Below are 9,172 nucleotides of genomic sequence, written 5' to 3'. Positions count from 1 at the left end.
AAGAACGAAGGGACCTCCTGTTCATTAAAGTATAGGGAAGAACGAAGGGACCTCCTGTTCATTAAAGTATAGAGAAGAACGAAGGGACCTCCTGTTCATTAAAGTATAGAGAAGAACGAAGGGACCTCCTGTTCATTAAAGTATAGAGAAGAACGAAGGGACCTCCTGTTCATTAAAGTATAGAGAAGAACGAAGGGACCTCCTGTTCATTAAAGTATAGAGAAGAACGATGGGACCTCCTGTTCATTAAAGTATAGAGAAGAACGAAGGGACCTCCTGTTCATTAAAGTATAGAGAAGAACGAAGGGACCTCCTGTTCATTAATGTTTAGGGAAGAACGAAGGGACCTCCTGTTCATTAAAGTATAGAGAAGAACGAAGGGACCTCCTGTTCATTAAAGTATAGAGAAGAACGAAGGGACCTCCTGTTCATTAAAGTATAGAGAAGAACGAAGGGACCTCCTGTTCATTAAAGTATAGAGAAGAACGAAGGGACCTCCTGTTCATTAAAGTATAGAGAAGAACGAAGGGATCTCCTGTTCATTAAAGTATAGAGAAGAACGAAGGGACCTCCTGTTCATTAAAGTATAGAGAAGAACGAAGGGACCTCCTGTTCATTAAAGTATAGAGAAGAACGAAGGGACCTCCTGTTCATTAATGTATAGAAAAGAACGATGGGACCTCCTGTTCATTAAAGTATAGAAAAGAACGAAGGGACCTCCTGTTCATTAAAGTATAGAAAAGAACGAAGGGACCTCCTGTTCATTAAAGTATAGAGAAGAACGAAGGGACCTCCTGTTCATTAAAGTATAGAGAAGAACGAAGGGACCTCCTGTTCATTAAAGTATAGAGAAGAACGAAGGGATCTCCTGTTCATTAAAGTATAGAGAAGAACGAAGGGACCTCCTGTTCATTAAAGTATAGAGAAGAACGAAGGGACCTCCTGTTCATTAAAGTATAGAGAAGAACGAAGGGACCTCCTGTTCATTAATGTATAGAAAAGAACGATGGGACCTCCTGTTCATTAAAGTATAGAAAAGAACGAAGGGACCTCCTGTTCATTAAAGTATAGAAAAGAACGAAGGGACCTCCTGTTCATTAAAGTATAAAAAAGAACGAAGAGACCTCCTGTTCATTAGAACCAGGAATATATAGATGCAATAACAGAGTGTTGTCAGCATATAAGATATGGCAGAAAATGAAAACCCTACAGAAATGAGACAGAGGTATAGATTAAACAAGAGATGAATTCATTATAAAGGCCCCTTGCACATGGGTGGAAATTCCACGGCAGGATTTCCCGCAGAATTTCCGCCCGTGGAAGCTGCCATAGGATTGCTTTAGAAAACGCAATCCTAGGCAGACGGCCGCGATTTGTCCGCGCAAAATCTCTCGCGGAAAACAAATCGCGGCATGCTCTATTTTTGTGCGTGGCTCGCAGAGGCCCGCACAGAAATGTCACTCCCCAGCCATCGGCTCTGCTCCGCGCATGCGCCGGCTGGCTGGCAGCTGGCACATCACAGAGCCGGAGCCGCAGGAGAGGTGAGTGCCGCGCTGGTCTCTGCAGGGGGCTCGGGTCAGGTCCCGCTGCAAACGGCCTATATCTATTGGAGAGTCCCTGTGGTAAGACTTATGTAGGAAGGACGAGAAAAGCAGTAGTGACAGAATAGAGACAGGTGACATCAGATAGTGGTGACGGTAGTGACAGAATAGTGACCGGTGACATCAGATAGTGGTGACAGTAGTGACAGAATAGTGACAGGTGACATCAGATAGTGGTGACAGTAGTGACAGAATAGCGACAGGTGACATCAGATAGTGGTGACAGTAGTGACAGAATAGCGACAGGTGACATCAGATAGTGGTGACGGTAGTGACAGAATAGCGACCGGTGACATCAGATAGTGGTGACGGTAGTGACAGAATAGTGACCGGTGACATCAGATAGTGGTGACGGTAGTGACAGAATAGTGACAGGTGACATCAGATAGTGGTGACAGTAGTGACATAATAGTGACAGGTGACATCAGATAGTGGTGACGGTAGTGACAGAATAGTGACAGGTGACATCAGATAGTGGTGACAGTAGTGACAGAATAGTGACAGGTGACATCAGATAGTGGTGACGGTAGTGACAGAATAGTGACCGGTGACATCAGATAGTGGTGACAGTAGTGACATAATAGTGACATCAGATAGTGGTGACAGTAGTGACATAATAGTGACCGGTGACATCAGATAGTGGTGACAGTAGTGACATAATAGTGACCGGTGACATCAGATAGTGGTGACAGTAGTGACAGAATAGTGACCGGTGACATCAGATAGTGGTGACAGTAGTGACAGAATAGTGACCGGTGACATCAGATAGTGGTGCCAGTGGTGACAGAATAGTGACAGGTGACATCAGATAGTGGTGACAGTAGTGACATAATACTGACCGGTGACATCAGATAGTGGTGACAGTAGTGACAGAATAGTGACAGGTGACATCAGATAGTGGTGACAGTAGTGACAGAATAGTGACCGGTGACATCAGATAGTGGTGACAGTAGTGACAGAATAGTGACCGGTGACATCAGATAGTGGTGACAGTAGTGACAGAATAGTGACCGGTGACATCAGATAGTAGTGGCAGTAGTGACATAATAGTGACAGGTGACATCAGATAGTGGTGACAGTAGTGACATAATAGTGACCGGTGACATCAGATAGTGGTGACAGTAGTGACATAATAGTGACCGGTGACATAAGATAGTGGTTACAGTAGTGACAGAATAGTGACAGGTGACATCAGATAGTGGTGACAGAATAGTGACCGGTGACATAAGATAGTGGTGACGGTAGTGACAGAATAGTGACCGGTGACATCAGATAGTGGTGACAGTAGTGACATAATAGTGACAGGTGACATCAGATAGTGGTGACAGGGGTGACATAATAGTGACCGGTGACATCACACACGTCTTCTATGGTCTAGATGGTGGATAGAGTTATGTCGCTCACCGGCGGATCCTCCGTGTTGCTCCCTACAATTCCTGCGTTCGCTCCGGACGTTCCGCAGGTTTTTCTCCTCTTCTACAACTTCTGACTTGCAGTGACTGTAATAAACAATGGCGCTGCTCTCCATAGACGGCGCTTCTCTGTGTGGGAGACTCACAGCGACCTACAGATGACAACGTGCCGCCTTCTTCCTGTCACTGCAGAAAGCCCCTGAGCTGCCGTCTGTTGGAGATCCCTCAGTGGACCCCTTCCTCACAGCCCCTATAGGACTCAGTGGCCAGTGCAGGTTTACAGTGATTAACCCCTAAACTCCTAATTGTCCCCCCTGCTGTGTGAGGAGCACATGTCACCTCTCAGGCAGTGAAAGGGTTACAGCTCTTACCTTCCAGCAGCGACTCCCATCATCCACCAGGGGGCGCCGGCTCCTTCATGAGGACCCATCATATGGCTCGCTGATGGCAGAAGGTCTCACAACCCTCCCGTACGCATATTAACACATTCTGCCGCAGTTCTACAGCGCGGCCGATTCAGCCAATCAGCTGGCTGGAATCGGCACCACGTGACACAGCGGCGTGCCCGCGCATTGCCGTGCACGATGAGCTGTGCCCGCGCGTCACGTGGGCTGTGACGTCACCGTGCCTTGCATTTGCCCGCGGATTTTGAACAGTATTGATCTACGGAGGAAGCAAGCTGATGGTTGGAGCCTTTTCCCCAATTTACAAGATGGGAGAGTAAGATTTGTGCGCTACGTGTGGTGAGTACCCACCTGAGATTTGTGCGCTGTGCGCTACGCTGTGCGCTACGTGTGGAGACGCGGTTACCTGAGATTTGTGCGCTGTGCGCTACGTGTGGAGACGCGGTTACCTGAGATTTGTGCGCCGTGCGCTACGCTGTGCGCTACGTGTGGAGACGCGGTTACCTGAGATTTGTGCGCTGTGCGTGTGGAGACGCGGTCACCTGAGATTTGTGCGCTACGTGTGGAGACGCGGTTACCTGAGATTTGTGCGCCGTGCGCTACGCTGTGCGCTACGTGTGGAGACGCGGTTACCTGAGATTAATGCGCCGTGCGCTACGCTGTGCGCTTCGTGTGGAGACGCGGTTACCTGAGATTAATGCGCTGTGCGCTACGCTGTGCGCTACGTGTGGAGACGCGGTCACCTGAGATTTGTGCGCCGTGTGCTGCGCTGTGCGCTACGTGTGGAGACGCGGTTACCTGAGATTTGTGCGCTGTGCGCTACGTGTGGAGACGCGGTTACCTGAGATTTGTGCGCTACGTGTGGAGACGCGGTTACCTGAGATTTGTGCGCTATGTGTGGAGACGCGGTTACCTGAGATTTGTGCGCCGTGCGCTACGCTGTGCGCTACGTGTGGAGACGCGGTTACCTGAGATTAATGCGCCGTGCGCTACGTGTGGAGACGCGGTCACCTGAGATTTGTGCGCTGTGCGCTACGTGTGGAGACGCGGTCACCTGAGATTTGTGCGCCGTGCGCTACGCTGTGCGCTATGTGTGGAGACGCGGTCACCTGAGATTTGTGCGCCGTGCGCTACGCTGTGTGCCATGTGTGGAGACGCGGTTACCTGAGATTTGTGCGCCGTGCGCTATGTGTGGAGACACGGTTACCTGAGATTTGTGCGCCGTGCGCTACGCTGTGCGCTATGTGTGGAGACGCGGTTACCTGAGATTTGTGCGCCGTGCGCTACGCTGTGCGCTATTTGTGGAGACGCGGTTACCTGAGATTTGTGCGCTGTGCGCTACGCTGTGCGCTACGTGTGGAGACGCGGTTACCTGAGATTTGTGCGCTGTGCGCTACGTGTGGAGACGCGGTCACCTGAGATTTGTGCGCTGTGCGCTACGTGTGGAGACGCGGTCACCTGAGATTTGTGCGCCGTGCGCTACGTGTGGAGACGCGGTCACCTGAGATTTGTGCGCTGTGCGCTACGTGTGGAGACAACACCCAAGATTTGTGCGCTACGTGTGGTGAGTACGTCACCTGAGATTTGCGCGACGCCACCTGGCGCAACCTGTCTTTTTTTGCAGATTTGTGCGCCTTATTGCAAAATTACGTGTGGAGAGGATCCTGACGTTTGGACGCGTTTCGAGAAGAATTTCGCTTTGCTAGGACACCACCTGACATCACTCAGCGAGGTAAGCTGCTGCATCTGCCCAAATTTTCATCGCGTGCATCTGCTCATATGCGCATATTTGGCGCATATTTGCAGGTTTTCGCTTGCATCTGCTGATATGCGCATATTTGCAGGTTTTCGCTTGCATGTGGTGATATGCTCTCCGTTTTCCACAGGACGACTCGTGTGGAGAGGAACCTGACATTTGGCTGCGTTTTGTACAACGTACGGAACCGGAGATTAGCGTTTTAGGTGCTGATCTCACATTTGCCCCCCGCCTTTTGGAGAGGACGACTCTTCTGGAGAGGAATTTCGCTTTGCTAGGACACCACCTGACATAACTCGGCGAGGTAAGCTGCTGCATCTGCCAAATTTTTCATTGCTTGCATCTGCTCATATGTACATGCATGCCTGCCTGTATGCGTACATGCGTGTATGCCTGTATGCGTACATACGTGTATGCGTACATGCGTGCCTGCCTGTATGCGTACATGCGTGCCTGCCTGTATGCGTACATGCGTGCCTGCCTGTATGCGTACATGCGTGCCTGCCTGTATGCGTACATGCGTGCCTGCCTGTATGCGTACATGCGTGCCTGCCTGTATGCGTACATGCGTGCATGCCTGTATGCGTACATGCGTGCATGCCTGTATGCGTACATGCCTGTATGCGTACATGCGTGCATGCCTGTATGCGTGCATGCCTGTATGCGTACATGCGTGCATGCCTGTATGCGTACATGCGTGCATGCCTGTATGCGTATATGCGTGCATGCCTGTATGCGTACATGTGTGCATGCCTGTATGCGTGCCTGTATGCGTATATGCGTGCGTGCCTGTATGCGTATATGCGTGCGTGCCTGTATGCGTATATGCGTGCATGCCTGTATGCGTACATGCGTGCGTGCCTGTATGCGTACATGCGTGCATGCCTGTATGCGTGCCTGTATGCGTATATGCCTGCATGCCTGTATGCGTACATGCGTGTATGCGTGCATGCCTGTATGCGTATATGTGTGCATGCCTGTATGCGTACATGTGTGCATGCCTGTATGCATGCCTGTATGCGTATATGCGTGCATGCCTGTATGCGTGCCTGTATGCGTATATGCGTGCATGCCTGTATGCGTACCTGTATGCGTACATGCGTGCATGCCTCTATGCGTGCCTGTATGCGTACATGCGTGCATGCCTGTATGCGTGCCTGTATGCGTATATGCGTGCATGCCTGTATGCGTGCATGCCTGTATGTGTACATGCGTGTATGCGTACATGCGTGCATGTCTGTATGCGTATATGCGTGCATGCCTGTATGCGTACATGTGTGCATGCCTGTATGCGTATATGCGTGCATGCCTGTATGCGTGCCTGTATGCGTACATGCGTGCATGCCTCTATGCGTGCCTGTATGCGTACATGCGTGCATGCCTGTATGCGTGCCTGTATGCGTATATGCGTGCATGCCTGTATGCGTGCATGCCTGTATGTGTACATGCGTGTATGCGTACATGCGTGCATGTCTGTATGCGTATATGCGTGAATGCCTGTATGCGTACATGTGTGCATGCCTGTATGCGTATATGCGTGCATGCCTGTATGCGTGCCTGTATGCGTACATGCCTCTATGCGTGCCTGTATGCGTATATGCGTGCGTGCCTGTATGCGTGCCTGTATGCGTACATGCGTGCGTGCCTGTATGCGTGCCTGTGTGCGTGTATGCGTGCCTGTATGCGTACGTGCGTGCTTGTATGCGTACATGCCTTATGCGTACGTGCGTGCTTGTATGCGTACATGCCTTATGCGTACATGCATGTATGTATGTATACATGCATGTATGCTCACCCACTTACTCAGCCACCCCCTCTCTCTCACACACACACACTTGCTGTGTTAAATTCGTCTTATTGGCCGAAAAAGACATTACATCAGATTTGAGTATTTAATTACTTATTTTAGCAAACGTACAGGTTCCATCCCAATACTGCACCTAATCTGCACTAACTGAACAAACCTTCGGAGAAACATACCAATTGTCCAAATACGATGTCTTTATCTATTAAAGTAGGAGTGAAGAAAAGCAGGGACAGTGCAAGAACTATGAAAACCCACGGAATTAAGCCAATTGCAGGCAGGGTTAATTTTTTTTTTCTTCCTCGTTATAGGTCAGCTGATACGTTTTGGTCAGAATCTTGCACTGTGGTAACCGTTTCCGCTGCTCGCAACCAGAGTTGAATCACCAGAGAGCCAGAAGTTCCCAGATGTTGGCTCCGGAGGACGCTTAAAAGCTGGAAATGGCCCATCACCTGCTATGGAAATCCATCATCAGGATCTGATGGAGCAGTACGATGAAGATTGTCAGGTTGCATGTGATGCTGCTCACTGTCCCTCGTTAGTCGGTTCACAGTTTATACACTAAGCTATTTATCCCCTTAGAGAACAAGCCTGTTTGCGCCTTAGTGACAGACCGAAAATTTGGAACTTTACATGTGTCACTTGACATATCATAAGTCCGTAAAGGTTTTGCATATCCAAGTGACTGACATTTTTTTCTTCCCCTTGTTGTACTTCTGTTAGGTAGTAAAAAAGGACTGTTAAAAGTTGTGTATATTTATTAAAATTGCTACTTTGCACAATTTTGAATTTTCATTTTTTCACATTGTCAAATGTCATATATAAAATAAGTGCAAACATTCTGTACAAATCTCTGCGAACATATAGATTTCCATCTGTTCACTTTATTCTGGATGCACGGTTTAAAACCTTTGTAAATTTATTTTTTCCATTTAGGAGACGTACAAATTTAACATTTCTTTTCAGAATTTAGAGGAACACTTAGGCCTCATGTCTACGGGGAAAATCAGGCCCGCTACGGATTCTCCATGTAGAATCTGCAGCGGGTCCCTCCTGCCCCGCGGACATGAGCGCTGAAAATAACAATAAATCAGAATTAACTTACCTCTCACACGCTCCGGATACTTCCTTCGCTGCGGCGTCATCTTCTCTCGTCGCGGCCGGATCTTCTTTCTTCAGCTCAGCGGATGTGCATGATGACGTCGGTGACGTGCCCCGCACATGCGCCGGGCCAAAGCAAAATGATCCGGCCGCGACTGAGAGAAGATGGTGCCGCGGCGAAGAGAAGAAACGGAGCGGATGGGAGGTGAGTTTATTCTGATTTATTGTTATTTTCAGCGCTCATGTCCGCGGGGCAGGAGGGACCCGTTACGGATTCTACATGGAGAATCCGGAGCGGGCCAGATTTTCCCCGTGGACATGAGGCCTTAATGTATTCTCTGAGAGGGTCAGGAGTATTTTGGCCCCACATTTATTTTTAGGAATGAATGCAATTTAGGAGACCAAATAATATTTAATTTTTAGAAAACATGTCCTTTTCAAGACCTTTTTTTTTCTATATTGCACATCAAAAGGAGGATTGAACCTCCGAAATGGATACCCCTGTTTTGTCTCGTGTTCACAAGTATACACAGTGTGGCCCTAATGTTATGTCTGTATGCACCACTGGGCCCAAAAAGAAAGGAGTAGTCAGTGGCTTTCTGAACAGACTGTTACAATCGTGTGAGCAGATAAAGCAGAGGGCCCACACGATCGTGACTAAAGGAGTGGTAGTCTAGTAGTATACACGCACACCGGGAACACAGGAGAGTCACACAGTATCCAGGCAACCAAGCCTGTGCTACAGGGGGGATGACAGTGGCCCTACCTAAGCGGGGACATCAGCCGAGTAAGAGGGCGGCCCAGCGATCTTAAGAACTGGGCCCTAGCAGATCCGAGGAGCCACACCACAGAACAGGAGTCATACACATGCCACATAACAGACACCGCCAACTGCATCAGGAACAGGACAGGGCACACCTCCAATTGCATCAGGAGCAGGACAGGGCACACCGCCAACTGCATCAGGAGCAGGACAGGGCACACCGCCAACTGCATCAGGAGCAGGACAGGGCACACCGCCAACTGCATCAGGAGCAGGACAGGGCACACCGCCAACTGCAACGTATAGTCAAAACACGACAGACTCCACCCAA

At 49.3% G+C, this 9,172-nt stretch overlaps 1 long non-coding RNA gene across 2 annotated transcripts; it reads left to right on the top strand.

Annotated features, from left to right (window-relative positions):
- Positions 1–3,492: 3,492 nt before the first annotated feature.
- On the top strand, positions 3,493–7,759 carry LOC136629228 (uncharacterized). Of its 2 annotated transcripts, XR_010792915.1 has the most exons (4): positions 3,493–3,756; positions 5,042–5,149; positions 5,304–5,477; positions 7,289–7,759. It is a non-coding gene; the product is annotated as an uncharacterized lncRNA (long non-coding RNA). The 2 variants fall into 2 exon arrangements; XR_010792914.1 differs by lacking the exon at positions 3,493–3,756 and having other exon boundaries at positions 4,886–5,149.
- The last annotated feature ends 1,413 nt before the right edge of the window (positions 7,760–9,172 follow it).

The sequence above is a fragment of the Eleutherodactylus coqui genome, chromosome 5 (genome assembly GCF_035609145.1).
Source record: "Eleutherodactylus coqui strain aEleCoq1 chromosome 5, aEleCoq1.hap1, whole genome shotgun sequence".
NCBI lineage: Eukaryota > Metazoa > Chordata > Amphibia > Anura > Eleutherodactylidae > Eleutherodactylus > Eleutherodactylus coqui.
This window is presented reverse-complemented; position numbering and strand designations above follow the sequence as displayed.